The sequence below is a fragment of the Arachis hypogaea genome, chromosome 13, assembly GCF_003086295.3.
Source record: "Arachis hypogaea cultivar Tifrunner chromosome 13, arahy.Tifrunner.gnm2.J5K5, whole genome shotgun sequence".
In the NCBI taxonomy this organism is placed as follows: Eukaryota; Viridiplantae; Streptophyta; class Magnoliopsida; order Fabales; family Fabaceae; genus Arachis; species Arachis hypogaea.
The window spans coordinates 56,964,806-56,985,597 of NC_092048.1; the positions used below are offsets into that span (position 1 = coordinate 56,964,806).

General features: G+C 32.4%; 1 long non-coding RNA gene across 1 annotated transcript; it reads right to left on the reverse strand.

Moving 5' to 3' along the window:
- Positions 1-2,068: 2,068 nt before the first annotated feature.
- Positions 2,069-4,015, reverse strand: LOC140177965 (uncharacterized). Its single transcript, XR_011869743.1, has 2 exons — positions 3,784-4,015; positions 2,069-3,033 (listed from the first exon to the last, which is right to left on the reverse strand). It is a non-coding gene; the product is annotated as an uncharacterized lncRNA (long non-coding RNA).
- Positions 4,016-20,792: the final 16,777 nt, after the last annotated feature.

Here is a 20,792-nt window from a genome sequence, read left to right on the forward strand (position 1 = left end):
AAATGACAATGAAACTAAGGGACACAAGAATTTGAAATCAAGCAAGAGTAAATGACAATCAATTGATATAAAAGTCTTGGATAGGGTTGAGAATTGGAAGTCCTATCATTATTATCTCCATCAATTGTGATATCAATTGGTCATTGCTCCACTTAGTTAACCTCTAAAAATGAAGGAAAGTCAAGTGAAGGTAATCAATTTGAGTCTACAAGTCCTAGTCTAATCCCAAAGAGAGACTAGAGTTAGTGTCATTCAAATCAATTAGCAATTTTCAATTGTTAACTAACAAAAGACCTTGATAATTCAAGTGTCTTCAATTACCCAACCCCTAAGCCAAGAGAGAAGAACTACTCCATAGCTATAGTTGACATTTTATCAAGCATTTGGTGAGCAATAATGGAAAACATCATGAAATTGAGAAGAGAATGTGAATTAAAACTATCTATTGCAAACAATAAGAACAATCAAACAATTGACAACAATTAACATGAAATTTCTCAATTCATTAATGGAAATCAAGGTAACAAAGTCTAGATCTAAGATCTACAATGCTAGAACAATAATAACACTAAATTGAGAGTAGAAGAAGAGGATCTACAACTAGAACAATATAGAATTTAATCAAATTCAGATCTCACCAAAGAATCTAAGTACAATTGGGAGTGAGAAAGCCAAAAACCTAGAGAGAAGTTAGAGTTTCTCTCTCTTAAAATGTAACTTCTAAGAGTAACTAACTAAAAATGAGTAAAAGATGTGTTCTCCTTCAATCCTTAGTTCTTTTAAGCCTTTCCCGCCAGAATTCCACTCAACATTGGCCCTGGAAACCCTCTGAAATCGCTAGGCACGTTTTCACTAAAGAGGTCACGTGCGCGCGTCACGCGTACGCGTCGATGAAGATTCTGCCCAGCCACGCGTATGCGTCCATGCTCGCGCGCCAATTCCAGAATTCAGCTTCCACGCGTGCGCGTCGATGCCAATATTCCAAAGCTCCATTTTCCATGCTCCTTCCACTTATGCATGCTTTCTTCCTCTCTTCTAGACCATTCTTGCCCCTACAAACTCTGAAATCACTCAACAAACGGATCGCGACATCGAATGGTAATAGAGGGAGATAAAAATATAGCACAATTAAGGCATAAAAAGCATGTTTTCATTCATCAAGTAAACTTGGGAAGGAAACATAAAACCATACATTTTATATGGATAAGTGTGATGGAATATTAATAAAACCACTCAAATTGAGCACAAAATGTATCACTAAATAGCGGTGCATCATTGTTCTACTACTAGTTATTGTTTGTTTCTTGGTGACTCTCTCATTTTTTGGTGAGCCAAGAAACAAACGTTCACTACTCGATCAAGCACCGAAGCTGAATACTGTGTTCGCACTGACACCACTGCTGAGGTTGTCTCGATTCGTTGGCTTCTCGAAGACTTGGGTGCCCTTCAGTCGTCCCCAACTGATGTTTATTGTGACAACCATAGTTCTATTCATATTGCTCATAATGATGTTTTTCATGAATGCACCAAACACATTGAGATTGATTGTCATTTTATTCGGCAATGCTTTCTTATTGATGTTGTTCATCTCATAGTTGTTGGAACTCTAGATTAGACTGCTGATATCTTTAGGAAGGCTTATCATCCTACCATTTTCAGACTCTAGTGTCCAAACTCAAGATGGTATCTTTAACTCCCACTTGAGTTTGAGGGGGGGGGATGTTAGAGTATAATTAGGATTAATTAGATCAATTAGTATTATTTAGCATATTTGTATATTTATCATAGGATATTACGCTTTTATTGCTTGGATTCTTCTAGCACCTATATGTACCCTTACATTGTATTATTCTAAACTCACTCAATAATATACCATACTTTCTCTAATTTAGTCTCTTATTTCTAATAAGATAAAAGATAATTAAATAGTAGTTACTGTTGAATTTGTCCCACACAAAATTCAATGGTAAAAAACAACAAAATTTTAACGATTTTTAGATATTCACATATATTATTATTTGATGTTCTCGTGATCAAAATATATTTGTAAATCTAATTTAAATATATCTGAAAATCAATAATTTTGATTAAAATAGTAAATAAAAATATGAATAATAGAAATAAAAGTTTCAAGTATTCTAAATCATACTGATAAAAGTGTCAATTACTCTATATCACGATCTATGATGTACGGACACTGACACAGACACGGGATACGACATGGGACACAGGACACCCCGACACGCGAATTTTAAATTTTTGTAAGTCACGGAGACATGCATACATATAAAATATAAAGTATTTTTTAGATAAATCGTAATGATATTTTGATATTTTCTTGATTTTAAAATATAAATTAATTTTATAATTATTTTTAATGTCATATTTTAATTATATCAAGTATTTAAAATATTTTTTCTTTTAATAAATAATAATATATACTATATCTAAATTTATTTCAAGAATATATGTTAAGAATAAGACTGGACACACTGACACGTGATGATATTTAGGTGTGTCCAAACGTGTCCGGAGAAGAATTTTTTATTAAGACACAGTTGGACACAGCAGACACATGTGTCGGACGAGTATCAGTGATTGTCGTGTCCAAAATGTATCCGACACACGGATACGGCAACTCAGTGAAGTGTCCGTGCTTCATGGATCACAACTATATAAAAAGACAATGAAGCTAGGGAAATAATAGAAATGACTAATGAAAACAAAAGTTATTACTCGTTCTGTCATGCAACATCGACAACCTAGTGTCCTGTACGTGAGGAGTCTGCTACTAGTGGAGCAAGATGACGTGACAGTGGGCTCATCTGTGTCAGACCCGAAGGAGATGGGGGAGATGGAGTTATGTTTAGTGTGGTTCGAAGGAGGCCCACATAAAGTGGATACGGGATCATGAGGAATGGCTTTGACGTGGATGGTGTTGCTGAGTCGGTGGGTATAATAGAAGCTGACGTAGAAGGTGATGGGAGGCAGCCACACCTGTAGTCCTACCCTTGCCTCGACCACGACTGCTAACTTGACATCGACCAACCATATTATTACTTGAAAGTTGACATAAATAGACATTAATGAATTATCAAGCTAACAAAAGCAATATAAATAAACATATACTTACGAATTATCAAGGTAACAATTCAAACAATCAATCATGCTCTAACCGTTTTGTTGAACACCCCCTTGTTACACCACAATTTCCAATAAAAAAAAGGGTTAAGAATGTGTTTCTAAATATCCTTCTCCCAATTCCATCCAACAAATCTATCCTAGGAAAGTTAAGTCTTTAGCAAAAAGTTAACAATGGGTAATTTAAATATAGTTATAGAAAAACCAACCTCAACTCCAAGAAACAACCAATCGCAACCTTAGGTCCTTTGCAAACAAATGCTTTATCGATCGAAATGAAAATACCAAAATCCTAACATTTATGTCCAATTGTGCAACATTAATAAACTTAACAATTTAACTGTTAAACAATGAAAACATACCATTTTTCAAATTTTTTTACAGAATCAGTAGCAACAAACCCTAACAGATCTAACATCATAACATTTAAATCCATAACTTTAAAAAATAAAATCAAAATTATTTTTTCTTAAATGAATTAAAATCAAATTAGAAACAAAAAATTACAAAGAGAGATAGAGAGAACAAAGAGAAGGTATTGCCTGAGGCCAATGATTTACTTTACTTTGCTAAAAAAATTGAAAGTGAACCACATTATAAAAATGAATAAAATAAGGAAAAAAATTTAAAACCCTAACCTACCTTTGAATTCGAAGTAGAAGGAGAGGAGAGGATATGGTTTCATGGCAGTAGGGATGAGGGAGTTTGCTACAGCGATGTGGGTACACAACGATGACGACACTGGAGATCGGAGGAAACACTGACGGTGATGACAGCAGCAATGGAGACTTGGGGGTGTACAACATGGATTAGGGAGGACGACGAAGGGCACGATGGAAGAGGTGGGAGTGTTTGGGGGATTTGGGGTGTTTAGAGGGTTTAAGGGAAGAAGATGAGTTTCTAAAATAGGGGGAAGAAGGTTGCAATTGGCTTATTTAGGGCATCATTACCATCAATTTCTGCGTTGGAAACATCCAAATATAATTTAAATTCATTAACTGAAACACAGCTTTCTGATTGCTGTAACACCCTACCACATAGAGTCTTATGCTTAAGACATAAAACTGAGGTGGCAAGGTATTATGACCTCTAAAAGTAAAATTATATATATAATATAGATGGAAAAGGTTTTATCTAGGAGTCTTTGAAAAAAAGTTATTGAACGAAATACAAGCAGAATAATGCAACACTCACGATCAGATAAAAGTATAAAAGTGGATAAGATTGAACTGAAAAGATAATATAAATATAGAAGATCAGAGTTCCAAAAATGCGATTAACAAGCTCTAGGCTTGGCCCGCAAAACAAAGAGCGACCAAAGTATACATATACATATATATACACCCCAAAGTAACCCAAAACAGAAAACCGACAACCTGTTTCTCCGAGTCAACCTCTAAGAGGGACAAACATAAAATACAAGGTGGAGAATCTATATACATTTATAAATATAAATAAAATATAACCCTGATTCCCAAGAGTTCTTCACTTCCTCAGAGTCTCCAGAATACACAGTTTGGTGCTTCTCAACCTGCATCTGAAAAACAACAACACGTATGGAATGAGAACCGGAGGTTCTCAACATGGTAGTGGTGCAGCATACATAAGATATAAGGTCTTGAAAAAGCCAAAGGCAATCCTAGAACTCCGACACTTAGATTATAAAACTTAAGGAACTAAAACAGAAACCATAAACGGGTGGTTCTCTAAGGTTCTAAACTTAACCCAAATCGTACTAAAACCCTCAAATCCTCCACCTTTCCTCAAATCCTCCAACTCTGATACACAGACAAGCAAAACAGACAAGTCAAGCACATACAGAAAGCATATATAACAAGTAGGCAATTAGCAATTAACATGAATAAATAATTAAGCAAGACAAGACAATGCACACTCAAACAAAACATACAAATGCACATGATGCATGCCTTTCCTACTGGTCGTGAGCTCAGGTGTCGGTTACTTTGCCAGAACCTGACACATCCAGTAGCTAACCCAGATATTGTTCTCTTGAAAACCGGTGAGTGGTACACCACCACAAAGACCACCTGTTGGGTGGTACACCACCACAAACCCGACCATTGCGAGCGGTACACCACCACGAACCCCACACAACATTCTCTTTTAAAAACATGTGGGCGGTACACCACCATGAACCCCACATACGTTTCAACACTAGGAAAGCGGTAAAGCACCACGAACTTTGCCAGGTCAATATCAAAACAATTTCATTTTCAAATTCCTTATAAATCATTCATTCATAATCATTTAAAATCATTCATTAAGGCCAGATTTATCATATATACATAACACATTTACACACTTCTCATTCATAATTCACCATCGCTCAAGCTTTCTTCATTTCCAAGTTACTACTCCTCCCTACCTTCCTCTCACCACTCAACATAAAACTAAGGTTTAGGGGCTAAAAGAGTGAAAATAGAGGTTTAGAGGTTCAAAATTATATTTTAAAACACAAAACTCACTTTGCTGATTTCAGGGGTCACGCGTACACGTGGGCGTGTTTTTCTTGCTCGCGTCGCGTGTACGTGGTCGTGTCACGTGTACGTGGTCGCGTATGCGAGTACTGCAGAGTGGGTAAAAATACTAAGTGCTGCAGAATTTCAGTTTTGCACACAGAACTTCTGACGCACATAACTTTTTTGTTTTAAAACATTTTTCATTCATTCTTCGAACGGCATAAACTTCATGGACCCAGTTTCATATGAAGCAAATTTAAAAGAATTTGGGAGTCTGAAAGTCGAGTTATAGCTCGCCGAAATTTGCCCAAAAATCAGATTTTCACAAAATCTTCCAAACCTCTATTTTCACAAAACATAACTCGTTAACCATATTCGAATAACCATATCCTGCACTAAAACATACTATATCACAACCACACATCCCCACACTCTTCCATATCCAATCATATCTCAATTTTGAATAGTTTCATTCACAGCATTTCGCATTCATACTTAATACAATCATCAACATTCAATATTATTACATATCACCATCAACATCATCAATACATAAGCATTCTCAACCCGTCACAAATAATCATTATTCATATCAAATATTATCATCAATTATTCAACATACAATCCAACCACTCAACTCAACAACACTAACAACAAGTAATCCTATGTTCACCAATCAAATCAACCACCGACTTCAATCCAAGCTTAGCCTATAGTCATCTAGCCTAAGTTTTCATAAGACATTATATATTAAATACGAGAAATCAAAACCATACATTGGCTGATTTTCTTGTATAACCCAAGAACACCTCGAGCATTCACTGCACCACAAGCTTATCAACCTCAACCCTTTACCAACGAACCTAGCTTCCAAAATTGATCTCAAGCTTCCATTTCCTCAAATTGATTCCAACCCACAACCAATTTCAATATAACATCATAATTACCACTATAATCAATATAGAGCTCATTAACTCAACATCACACAAATAGAATGAAGAAGCTTACCTTTCCCACAACTCAAGTGAGCTAAACCCGACAAAATCCGCAAGCTAATTCGAACCTAAATACTGAAATTAAACAATTTTTAACATAATTTTTCATCAATTTCGAAATTGGAAAAGAAGAAATTGAGGAAAAAAAATGACTTTCTTACCTTACAACGTACTGGCCTTTGTAGAGCTCGACGATGCAGTTGCGTGGCCGCAAACGGTGCGGCGATCGGAGCTCGAAGTAGGAAGTAATCTTGATTTGAAATTGGAGTTAGGGTTTGAGCTCCATGTTCAGCCGCTCCCCTCTTGATTCATAGTTTCTCATGGAATGAGTAAGAAAGATGGCTGAGTTTGTTATTTATATGATGGGCTATGGGCCCATTTCGGGCCGGTTCGCTTGGTTCGGCCTGTTCGGCCTAATTTTGGGTTAAATCTTTTAAAATTAGTGTTAAAATTCATATTTTAATTATTTCTTCTATTCTAAACTATAAAAATTATTTTTTTTATAAAATAATTAATTTATTGGTTAATTATTTACTAATTTTACGGATTTTACAATTACCATCAAATTCACTCCAACGGCATTACCAAAAATTTTTTTGAGCTTAGATTTCTATAAGATTTTTCGATGGTAAATCGACAAAATACTAACACCATTTTAACTTGTTTTTTGTGAAAAATTTAGAATCGGATTTGCGACAGAGAATTTTATCTAACAGTGAAAACAATAACTTTTTAACGAACATTTTATTGGAAAAATCCGACGAAAATTCCAATGACATCACCGACAGATAAAATCCGATATCAAATCCAATGGTTTCAAACTATCTTCTTATATTGTGTGTAGCTAGATAAGTTTCTTTTATGTTAGGACCTTACCAAGAATAATGTTTGATCTTTCTCTTTTTGTGAATAAAAAGAGCTTATTGTGGAAAGCATAATGGAAACACTATGACATAGTTTTAGTACTTTTCATATTGGATAAATATTGTAGACTTGTTATTGATATCATGAATTAAAAAAATATTTTATTATGTTGCAATAAATTTTGATATATTTATATTATATATACTACAAGAAAGTTGTCGGACACCGTCGAATTTACTAAAAAAATCTGTCGATAATCTGTTTACTGGCAGATTTTTTCGTTTGCTACTAAATACCGGCAAATTTAGTAGCAGATATAAACTTTTAATTGGCAAAATTTTAGAGTTTGTATCATCGAAATTATTCCTTGGTAAATTTGATGGTAATATGTTATTTATTAATAATTGAATTAATAATTATCGGTAGATTTAACCAACAGTAAATCCAACGGTAAATTTAAATTTAAATTTTTTTAAAATTTGTTTGAAAATTAATATATAATTTTAAATATTTAAATTTAATAATGTCTAAACTAATAACATTCAAAGTTTTATAATTTTTCATAATAATTTATTTATAACTTTTAGTTAAAAATTCACAAATATGTTCAAATATCAAAATTTATTATTAAAACCAAAAAGGAATAAGAAAATTCAATTGAATAGTAAAATTATATTTGAAATACACCAAAATCTCAATTACAAAAATTGTGCAAAATTGAATCAGAAATCGAAAGAATAATACTAATGAGCATTAGAGATTGGCTATACTAATGTTACTATATTATATAAAGAATCAACCATACCAATGCTCACCTTTGGAATAGTTTGATGATTTACAATGGCTATTACTTCTAAAAACATACATAAGTTTGTATATTGATAAATCAACATAACCAATAGAAGAGGAGCAATAGCTGGTAACCTGATACAAGTGCAGTATGTGAAAGAAAGTCCACTAGAAATTCCAACTTGCAATCTATCATTTGAAAGAATAAACATCTCTTATTTCAAACTACACCTGATAAGTCATTTTTGTAAATTAATTAAGTATAACAAACATGCCTACGGTTGGAAATTAAATCTGCACCAAAACTAATCTATTTATGATACTTGCAAGTTGCAAGACTACCCAAAAATTAAATTATCAAGAATCGATAGCACAATATTTTAGCATTTAAAATTGATAAAACAAAAGGCACTCATTGTAGCTATATAACATCTGTCATCTCCTCTAAGTTTCATTGCAATAGTATCATATGATTCCAAATCAATGAAGCTGCCAAACTATAAATTTGCAATGAACCAATGATAAATGATTTACTTAACATTTAAAAACATAAATTTAGGCAGCCAATCTAAGATTTAAATCCATGACCCTCCAATACATGTCACAGTGCAGCAGTGCTGCATATCAGTGCATCAATTTCATTATGATCTATCTTTCTAATTAGAAATATATCAAATCATCCATAATTCTAATTGAAATATTTCATCAAGCAGGTTGTGTGCTAGTAAAATTAAAATAAATTTTAAAGCAAACAAACTTTAAAGCTTCCAACAAAATAATTCACAAGATATAAAGCATGAGCTCTCATATGAAAGATCAATAAAAAATTGAAAATCACAAGCAACATTATCAGTTCCAAATTATTTATTAAGCAGATAGTTAACAAAAATAACAAGAAATTATCCTGTTTAAACATCTCAACAGCAACAGTAATATTAGGATAATGAGCTGCCGAAAAAAACAGTACACATAAAGCTTATTTAGAGTAATTTCATGTCAACGAATAAGAACACTAAAATAAAATTTATTATTGATGATAATAATAATAAAGAAAAACACAAACACGCATTAATAAAATAGAGCCAAATGAAGAAAGTAACTAAATTATGCACCTTCGCATTCTAGAATGTCAATTTGGCACGACACTTCCAACCCTACTAACAAGACCAATCCAAATAAAAATCGAAAAGTATTAGTTTGCATGTATTGAAAATGAAATCAAAGACCCCATGTGTGAGGAGTGGAAGAGGTTGCGATAGGGTTCAAAAAGGGGTTAGATTTTTTATATTTAAATGAAGTAAAATGGGGATAGAATAGGGAGAAAGATGAGGAAAACCTACTTGGAAGAGGGAGGAGAGATGTAGCTTCAGCGACAGAGGAGCAGCAGCAGCAACAACACCAATAGCGGCAGAGATAGATGGAGCAGCTCAGTTTCAAGCAACAAAATAGGATCAAGGGAAAGGTTAGAGAGAGTGTGTTTCGAAAATGAAGGAGGGTTCGCATTTTGAAATTAGGGCAAGCTTACTGTTGGATTTACTGGAGGATAAATCCAACGGTAATGTATTGTGGATCACCAAAACGCAGCATTCCACTAATTGGATTTACTGGCGAAGAAATTCGCCAGTAAATTCGACGCTAAATTCTGCGCCTATTTTTCCTAATTTCCTTCTAATTATTACTGGTGAATTTACCGTCTCTGACGATAAATTCGCCAATAATGATTTGACCTGGCAAATTTGATGCCTGATCCGCCAGTAAAGCTGCTGCTAATATACAATGCTAAATCCAACATTATTCAGTATTTTTCTTGTAGTGATACAAGTAATAATAATTATCGAAAAAAATGTTAAAATTTTAGAAAAAAGATTGTTACCTCTCATGTAAAAACAATGAGTATCATATAACCACAAAAGGGCTTGAAATTTTAGTGGCAATATTAATAGGAACTAAAAGTAAATAAAATTATATATTTTATAATTAATTTTAATGGTATTATAAATTACCGAAATAATTACTACTAAGAGTTATAGATCTTTTAGTGACGTTAAAAAGATTTTAACCAGCGAATGTTATAGTTACCATTAAAAGTTTTTAGTAACAAGACACAAGTTCAATCAATATTTAATGAGCAATGAAAATCTTAATGGCTACTTTTATTATCACTAAAATCTAAATAAAGTCCATTAAATATAATGTTAAGAAAAATTAGAGATGAAGGATAAAAGGATAAGAAAAGACATAGAAAAGACACTGACACAATACAAAAAGGATAAGAAAAGACACACAAGTGAAATATAAAAAGATATATAAGAGTTTTTTTACTAGACCTCTAAGAAACCTGTTCTTAGCAACCTAGGTCACTGGAAGGGTTTTTCTACTAGATCTCTAAAAAACCTATTCTTATCAACGTAGGTCACGGGAAGAGTTTTTTCTACTAGATCTTCAAAGAACCTGTCCTTGACAACCTAGATTTGAGGGATGAAAATTGAAAGAACTAACACTAAAGAATTACTTTAGTGTGGATCCTTCAAGTTTGGAACCACTTCTGCCAACTTTGTATCTAGAAGAGCATCCAGAAATCAAAGTTCAATTCCTGATTTGCGAGAATAGATCCATAATCTCAATGAGGAGCTTTTTCAACATGTTACTCAACAGACAGATGAGCGTATTAGTAAGTTGTTAGATACACGCTTGGCTCTTTTGAAAAAGACTCACAAGAAGTTAGAGAAGTTAAAACGGGCAATGCAACTAGAAAGGGTAAGAAGAAAAAGCTGAAACGGAAGAGATGGAATGAGGCTTATGTTAGCTATTATAAGAAGGTTAGAGTGTCAAGTAGTCCCAGTGCTGTTCCACTACCACCGCTGCCGCCGCTACCCTCAATCTCTTCGGATGCGGACTATGATGATGATGATGATGACGATGACACTGAGAATTATAGCTGATATTTTTATTATGGTTAAACAATACACTGAGGATTATAGTTGATGTATCAATACACTTTGTTTATGTTTTGAATTAACTTGCTTGTTTATAGAACTTTTCTTTTAGTTTGATAATATGATAAATTTATTTATTTTTTAAAATACTATGAATGTTCGAATACAAGTTAGATGAAAATTTGTCTTTATTAAATTTATATTTATTTTGTATAAAATCAGGTTTGTTTTACAATGGAAAAATCTAAAAATAATTATGTTTTACCTTACTGACGGATTTACAGACAGAAAATTCGTCTGTATTCAGAGTAGTGAATGCTTTTTTAGGCTCCTATTACCGACAGAAAATCTATCAAAAAGTTTGACTTTAATTACCGAAAGAAAATCTGTCGGTAACAGAGACAAATCTGTTGGTAAATAATTTTTGACAAGGCTTTTACCGATGGACAAAATCTATTGGTAACTACAAATCTGTCTGTAATGAAGAATAAATCTGTCTATAAATCCGTCAGTAATAAGCAGTTTTTTAGTAATGCCAATTTTGGGTCCTTTTTTGTTTCTGAAATTTCAATTGTTTATATTTATTTGTGATACTATGATGAACTTGTTTATTTTTTGAAATACTATTAATGTTCTAATACAAGTTTGATTTCAATTAAAAATTAGATAAAAATTTATCTTGATTAAATTTATATTTATTTTGTATGAAACATGTTTATTTTGTGCTAGAAAAATCTAAAAAAAGATTTTGCCTATACTAGAAATTTTTTTAATTTGATAAAGATATATCCATGCTTTGAAAGTGTGGCAATAGGTTCACATATAGGCACATGATTTAAAAAACGTGGCCATAGTTCACATCTAGGTACGTTTAAGAAAGTGCGGTTGTATGTCCACCAGAGAGCATACTTAGAAAACGTGGCTATAGGGTTATACATACAGTCACGCTTTTAAAGCGTGGAAATAGGTAATAGTGTGGCAATAAAGTAAGTATGGCCATAGTTCAATAAAAGCGTGGCGATAGAGAAACCGGCACGCTCGTGAATGTAACCCTTTCAAAAGCATGTTGATAGCTCAAAAAGCATGGCGAAAAATTGTCGCTACACTTTTTTCACTTTTCCCACCTTGTTGTCTCATTACTACTTTCAACAATGGCTTCTTATTTTGTTTCATGAATTGATTTTGAAATTATATTTGATTAATGAATTTAATTTTGACTATGATGTTAAATTGTTGACAGACTATTGTTGGTAATTCAGTGTTTGGTTATACCATTGTAGCATTTTTGGAGTGTAGAATTCAGTTCTCCATAACTCCATTCTTCAATTTCTTTTGATTTAATTAAAGTTTGATTTTTATTTTGTTGTACCTTTTAAGTTATTCAATTATTTTGTATTTTATTTTGTAATTATATTATTGTGTATTTTTTTATTGCTTGGTTGATAATTATTGTAAACTAAGATTTTTTATTAGTGCATTTTCCATGATTGGTTTGCTGAGTATTTTGTATTCATACTTTACTTTTATATTTTTGTAGTGTTGTGACTTGTATTTTGATGAGCGAAAATCGAAGTTCACGGATACCGGCAAGTGCACTGGATCGCACAAGTAATAACACAGTGGGTGGATATTGTTCTCACGAGGATTAAAAGATTGAGTAATCAAAGGACATATTAAATACCTAATTAGATTAATAAAACCTGATTGAAAGGGGTAAGATTAAGTCTTGCTAAGATATTGAGAGTCTTGAATGCTTGCGGACAGATACTTGAATGTTGATTTGAGAAGACAGTGATGATGACAGTCAAGGGTTTCGGAGATGTTTATACTTTTAGAGAAATCAAACCTTATTTACTTATCTTGAAGTTGCAAAGATCTTTCACGACAAATCTTTAGTAACTGATTTCCAATTCCTTGACTTCTCAGTTTCTCAAGCATTAATTAATCCCAAATAATTAATCAAGAGATTAAGCATAAAAACTTATTTTAAATTCAAACAAGATTTAAAAGTAGTCTTTAGGTCGAATTATATGTCACGTATTCAAACTAGTCCTGTCCAGTTACATCTTAAAAGAACACACAATTTTCAAAAAGCATGCATGTGTCACACACTAACTGAACCAAAATTATGTATCACTGATTCAAAAAGCATGCACGTGTCGCACGCTAACTGAACCACTATCCCTAGTCGAATTCAAAGAGTCATAAGAAAGAGTTTTCAAGCTTTAATTCAGATATAAAATTTTCCAATTATAATAAATGAATTCAAAAGAGATTAGCATACCTTTCGATCTACTAATCAGAATGAAGACGAATAACTCAATCATGAAATAGAACAATGCAAGACTTCAGAATAAAGTAAACTTAGATTAATAACCAATAGAAAACATAAACAGAGCTCCTAACCGTTTGACAGAGGATTAGTTACCCATGGAAAAGTGAAAGAAAAACAAGATGAAGATATTACGGAGGAAATTGGATTGTCCTCTCTGTGAACAAGGTTCACTTATTTATAGCCTAAATTCTTGATTTCAAATTTCAAATTAAACTAATCTTATCCCTCGAAGAGATAAGATCACTACTTATCTTCCGGAGAGAAAGATAAGCTATTGTCTTCAATTTCAAATTCAAAACGAAAATTCAAATCAAAATCTAAGCAATCAAATCTCTTATACTTCTAGAGAGAATCAATAGCTAATCTTCTAGCATCTTCAATCTTTTGGATGTGGTTAATGGTGCGGAATTTGAGAATATACACAACAGAACTGGCAAGTGCACTGGGTCATCCAAGTAATACCCCAGGTGAGTGAAGGTTGATCCCATGAGGACTGATGGACTAAGCAACAATGGTTGACTGATTGGTTTTGTTAGGCAGGCAAAAAAGTTGGTTTGGTTATTTGAAATTGCATTAAACAATAATTCAAGAGTAAAAAGAAGCAAATAAGAGAATTGGTGAGAAACCAATGAGAGAAAACAGTTAAGGTATCGGAGATGTTTACTTTTCCGGATTAAGTTTTTTTACCAACTATTTTAATAAAGTAAGATTCATTCCATGGAATCTGTAATTGACTAAACCCTAATGTCTTAGTGATTTAGTCTCCTCTAACCTTCATCAACCACTAATGTCTTGGTCACTTAATTCCGATTAGAAGGTTAAGTTTAAATCTAGTTTATGATCATAAAAATCCTAATTACCCAAAGCTAAAAGGATTATATGTCACGTATCCCGATTAGTTCAAGTAATTAGCAATTTATGAGGAATTTACTTTCAAGTTGTTATTCAAGTGAGAGACCTCTTCCAAGGATCACAAGAACGCATATAGAATAAGGGTCATACTTTCGTTCTACCCAGCCAGACTCATAAGATGAAGAACGAAAGTAATCCTTGAAATTGAATCAACACAATAATAAAAATAAAAAAAATAATAGTATTAATCCATAGAAATAAACAGAGCTCATAACTTTAACCAAGGAGGTTTAGTGGCTCATGACTTACAGAGAAAATAAGGGTTTTGAAAAGTGTGAAAGTGCGAAAGTGAGAAGTTTGCCTCTCAATGGTGAATCTTTTTCCTTTTATATCTAACCTAATTTGATTTGAAAATAAAATAAAATAATAAATCCTAAAACTAAAAGATATTGTTTTTAAACAAAAATTACAAAGATAAAATAAAAGATAACTAATAAAAGCTAAATCCACTCGAAGATGCTTTATTAATGAGGCTTCAATTCGGATTGCCTAGCGCCCAAAGAGGTAGAAAGCTCCCTGTGTTGTGGGGTGTTGCTGGCGAGGTAACTCCAATTCTTCTTTCTTTAACACAAAACTCTGCCAAATTGCTCTAAATTTTACTTGAAATAAATAAAAACACTAAAACACTCAAAGTAGCATTCAAAGAGGATTTTTGCACTAAAATATAATAAAACTTAATAAATTCCAACTAAAATTACTAGAAAATAGACAGAAAATGGATAAAAGATGCTCACACATCAATTAAGACTTCTAATAATGTGTATAATTAATCTTGGACCTTAATTGTTGCATCTTGAAAGTTATTATTAGGTTAAAGTTAGGCTTTTATTAGAGAAAATTGGACAAAAGAACCCAAAATTCACTTCCAAGAGGGGGAGCCCATCGGGCATGAGGCCATCAGGCGTGGGAGAAGAAGACAGGGAGTCCGCCAGGTAGAAGGTATGGCCCCCGGGCGTGAGGAAGGTCTGCCAGGCGTGCTGCTTCATGGAGGGGTCTTGCCAGGCGTTAGGGGTGTTCATGGTTTGGTTAATCCAAAAACCAAACCAGTTTTTTGGTTAACCAAAAATATAGTATTGGTTAATTAACCAAATTGGTTTTTCATGATGAAACCGGTTATTAACCGGTTAGTGAATTTCAAAACCGGTTTTTAACCGGTTATTAAAATAAAAACCGGTTTTTAAAAAAATAACCGGTTTTTATATAAAAAACCAGTTTTTGCACCAAAAAACCGGTTTTTGCACCAAAAAACCGGTTTTTGCACCAAAAAATCGGTTTTTGTACCATAAAATTGGTTTTTACATGTAAAAATATATTTTTACACAAAAATTAATATTTTTACATATAAAACCCAAATTTTTACACAAAAAACCGGTTTTTGGAAAAATTGGTTTTTATACCATAAAATTGGTTTTTACATGTAAAAATAGATTTTTACACAAAAATTAATATTTTTACATACAAAAATCCAAAATTTTAAACCTTTTTTTAATTGAATTTTTTTAATCTAATTTTTTTCTTTCTAAATGATACGAGTAACATTTGTAAATAATGAAGTCCCTTCCATTGCTTTCGTTCCTTTTTCTTTCTTATCTCTTTTCAATATTTTCTATAAATAATTTTTTCTCTTTCTCTCTCTCTCTCTCCCCTTCTATAGAAAATATTGAAAAGAGATAAGAAAGAAAAAGGAACGAAAGCAATGGAAGGGACTTCATTATTTACAAATGTTACTCGTATCATTTAGAAAGAAAAAAATTAGATTAAAAAAATTCAATTAAAAAAAGGTTTAAAATTTTGGATTTTTGTATGTAAAAATATTAATTTTTGTGTAAAAATCTATTTTTACATGTAAAAACCAATTTTATGGTATAAAAACCAATTTTTCCAAAAACCGGTTTTTTGTGTAAAAATTTGGGTTTTATATGTAAAAATATTAATTTTTGTGTAAAAATATATTTTTACATGTAAAAACCAATTTTATGGTACAAAAACCGATTTTTTGGTGCAAAAACCGGTTTTTTGGTGCAAAAACCGGTTTTTTGGTGCAAAAACCGGTTTTTTGGTACAAAAACTGGTTTTTTATATAAAAACCGGTTATTTTTTTAAAAACCGGTTTTTATTTTAAAAACCGGTTTTGAAATTCACTAACCGGTTAATAACCGGTTTCATCATGAAAAACCAATTTGATTAATTAACCAATACTATATTTTTGGTTAACCAAAAAACTGGTTTGGTTTTTGGATTAACCAAACCATGAACACCCCTACTAATCAAGGTTGTCTTATAGGCTGAGCTTTGTTATTTGTTTTACACAAAGAAAAGCAGCGTTCGATTAATTAGAGGGCCAACAGTTGTTAAAACAATATAATCATGTTGGCATGTAGCTGTTTGTAACTTTCTTACAGATTGCACACATGAAGTGTTACTTATTTTATTTCTATCTATTATATTATTTTAAGGGTTAAGTACGATTTTGATCCTAGGTCAAAAATTTATTTTCGTCTCCAATCTGTTTTTTATATACAAAATCGTCCATAAAGTTCGAGTTAGTTTTAAAATCGTCCTTCGAATAATTATTATACCCTTCTCCTTTTTCACCAAAATACTCAGCAACAACAATGAATCAGAAGCAAAAATAATGAAGCAACAACAATAAAACAAAAACATCTCTTTTTTTTTCTTCTTCAACAACAACAATGAAACAAAAACAAAAGTAGAATTAGAAATAAAAGAAACAGAAGTATAAGCAAAAAAAACAGAAGCATAAGCAAAATTAAAAATAGAAATAGAAACAGAAATATAATTAGAATCAAAAGCATCAAAACCAGAAGCAGAATAAAAAAAAAAGTAGAAGAACAATAGATTAGCAAAATAAGAAACATAATCAAAATTGAAAACATTGTGATTAACAATGAATTAACAAAAATAGAATCAAAATCAAAATTGGTGGATTAACAAAATTAGAATCAGAAAGATGTTATTAACAATCTAATTAACAAAATCAGAAACAGAAGCAGAATTGAAACCCTATGGAGGATAGGTTTTTCAATCTGAATAACTAAGTTCTATTGCAGCTTCAGCACGATCCTTCAGAAGATGCTGAGGAACCAAAGCAAGTCCCCATTAGAAGACTCTAGAAGGTTCCAGACCTTGCGGAAATCGCCGGTGGTGGTGATGGAGAAGACCTGGCAGAGGACGCTATCGTTGTGGCGGCAGCAACGTAGGAGGGCGAGAGTGCGGTCGAGGGTGACTTTGGCGATGATGCGATGCTCGTTGAGGGGCTGGGCAGTGGCGACGCGGATGACAGAGCGGAGGTTGTCGCAGAGGAGCTGAGTTTGGCGCAATCGCAGTGGCTCTCTCTTCCTCTGGTTCTGATTTCCGACGGCGACGGTGGCTCCAAGCCTCGCCAGCGCCCTCCATCCCCCTCCCCCTTTTCCTTTCTTTCCCTTCCCCACCTCCTTCTTCTTCTTCCCTCCCCCGGCGTGATTCCCTTTTCTCCTCATCCGTTCTCTTTCTTTTCTTTTTTCTTTTTTTTTTAAATTTATAATTTTTTGGTTAGGGATAATTTGATAATAAAGTTTAAAATTTAAGTAAAAAAGGCGATTTTAAAACCAAGTTACCTTTAGAGACGATTTTGTATGTAAAAAAAGGTTGAAGACAAAAAAAATTTTTAACCTATAACTTAGGAACTAAAATCGTACTTAACCTTATTTTAACTTTTAAAACTAGAAATTAAAATTGGGGCCTTGGAATTATTTATACGCATTACTATATTAATTATTACAAAATATTCGATGTATACTAAAAATTAGTTATTATATATTTATGTATATTTATAAATATTAATTTACATATTTTTCTAAGTAAATAATTAACTATTAAAATAATTAAACTTGCAGCATTAAAATAATACAACCGATGCTAATCCCAAGTTGTGTGCGGTAATTTACTTCATGGAGATCTGATAACAAGCATTGGCATTGTGCGTAAACTTTTACGATTACTTAAGTTGATTATGAATACAGATATCTTCGCTTACTTTCCAAGAGAGTGAAATGAAGTTTAGGGTGACAAATATGAGTGGTATATCGGTCTAAATTTGTCGGGTTGATCCGTGTAACCTGTCAAAAAAAGATGGGTTGGACTGAAAAATTGAAACCGCCAAATAATAAAAGTTCGTCTAATTCGCACCACTTAAATCGTGAGCTTTGGGGAGTTTTGGCAGGGTGGGGCTGGCTTTTTCACCTGGCTTAGTGTTTTTTTTGGCAAGGGGATACTTTTGTAATTTTTTGCCAAAATCCAACTTCTTCCAACCTAACTTACAAGAGAATGAAGATGAAAATTAAGTGTTTTGGATTATGTTTATTTTTCTTTGGAGACAATATTTATAATTATGTTTTGGATGAAAATTTAGTTTATAAGTATGTTTATTAGATATTTATAATTACAAAGACGTTAATGTTTGTGAATATAAAATTTATAATTTTTTATGTCTTTAGAAATTATAAATTTATTAAAATGATTATGAAATTATATATATTATTTAATAGTTAATAGTAAAAAAAAATGGAGATTTGGCGGGCTTAACCCACCAACCTGCAGTTAGGCAGGGCGGGGTGAGATTTTAGGATCGCCTCACTAGACGGTGCGGGGCAGGCTTCCCCACTTGTCATCCCTAATGACAGAAGAGAGTTATGGTGATTTAGTATCTAAAAAAGGAGTGATTTTGATTATTGTTAATCCAATTGATTTGAGGGTTTTAAGAGATTGAAGATAATGATGGTAGGGATAATTTAGAGATTTAACGTATATTTTTAATGAAGTCAACAAAAATTTAATGTTTGGGTATTTTTTATTAAACAGAACTCATCTTTTATAAGTATAATATTAATTTAATTTAATTTTTTTAGTCAATTTTATCCATATCTAAATCTATTATAATTAAAAATAATTATTTATTTTTTAAAAGTATAAAAGAATAAACCTACTCAAATAGAGGGTTATATAGATTTATCACTTATATTTGGAATTACTCGAGCCAAATCAAAATTAAATATTTCTGTTACTTAAAATTTTATATTGGTGACTTAAAACTAGTCAACTCACAAGTTATAACCTATCTAGTTTATTGAGTTTAAAGAACTAAAATATTGTTAAAATGATGACTAAATATTATTAGGTTAAAAGTCAATTATTTATGTGATTTGTTTTGTTTAGTGTGCAGAAAATAATTTAATTACACCAGACCCAAAAAGCATGAACACAAGTCCAAAAATGGTTTAGCTTAAACAAAGTACTCGTAATATCTCTCTTAATCCAAAGTTTGAGTGGCTGAACTATAAGAAAGAAGGAAAAAAACAAATTAGCCCATATCTAAACACAAGTCCAAACAATGGTCCACATCCAAACCCATTCATTCACTTAGATGGTAACTAAGTGATTTAAGTTTCATTTTATTTGAACAAATCATTTCATACTACCGAAATCAAATTCTCTCTTCTCTTTCTTCTATCTCTTCCAACCTCACATGATTTCTCAGAAGAAAAGAAAGAAAAAAGAAAAGCTCTGTGTTAGGACAAAATTAAGAAACCAAAAGTGGGTTACCAATTTAATCAAAGAAGAAGAAAGTAAAAAAGGCTAAGGCTAAAAGCAAACATCACTTCCCAATTTAATCAAAGAAGAAGAAAGTAAAAAAGGCTAAGGCTAAAAGCAAACATCACTTCCGAAGCATTATCAGAGATGTATTTTCGGATTTGTGCTTTATTGAAGCTTGACGAAGAAATCATCTCTTTGCATGTATAGAAGTAGAAAGTTGAAAATATTGAAGATGTTGAAGCTCTGCTGTGAATCAATGTTCAAAAATCTGACATGGATCCAAAGCAAGAATGCATGGTCCAAATTCAAGAAGTAAGATGAAAAAGGTTGAAAAAGAAGATTGAAGGTATAGTTGCATGTATGAATCGATCACTGCCTCTACCCTCTCTCTTCTGTCACACCGCTGCTACTTCTAATTTTTGGAAAAGAAATCAAACAAGTGCTGAAGCAAGGTTTCAAGCCCTAGAAGCTTCACTCCTCTATAAAAGGGGTAAACGGCCAAGGATTGGAGTAAGGAGTAAGAGCACAATGTTTGGGTTCTCATAACTCACTGAGCTATTTATTCTTCTCCTTCATGGTTCTTGTTAAATATTCTATTGTTTCAGTCTAGTCTTTCTGTGTTTCAATGGTAAAAAGCAAAACGGTGAAGTTTGTAAGTAAAAGTCATTGAGTGAAAAAAGACAGTTAGACTTAGAGAAAATAGTCATAAGTTTATTCTAGAAATTCTTTGTAAGTTTTTCTATTTTGT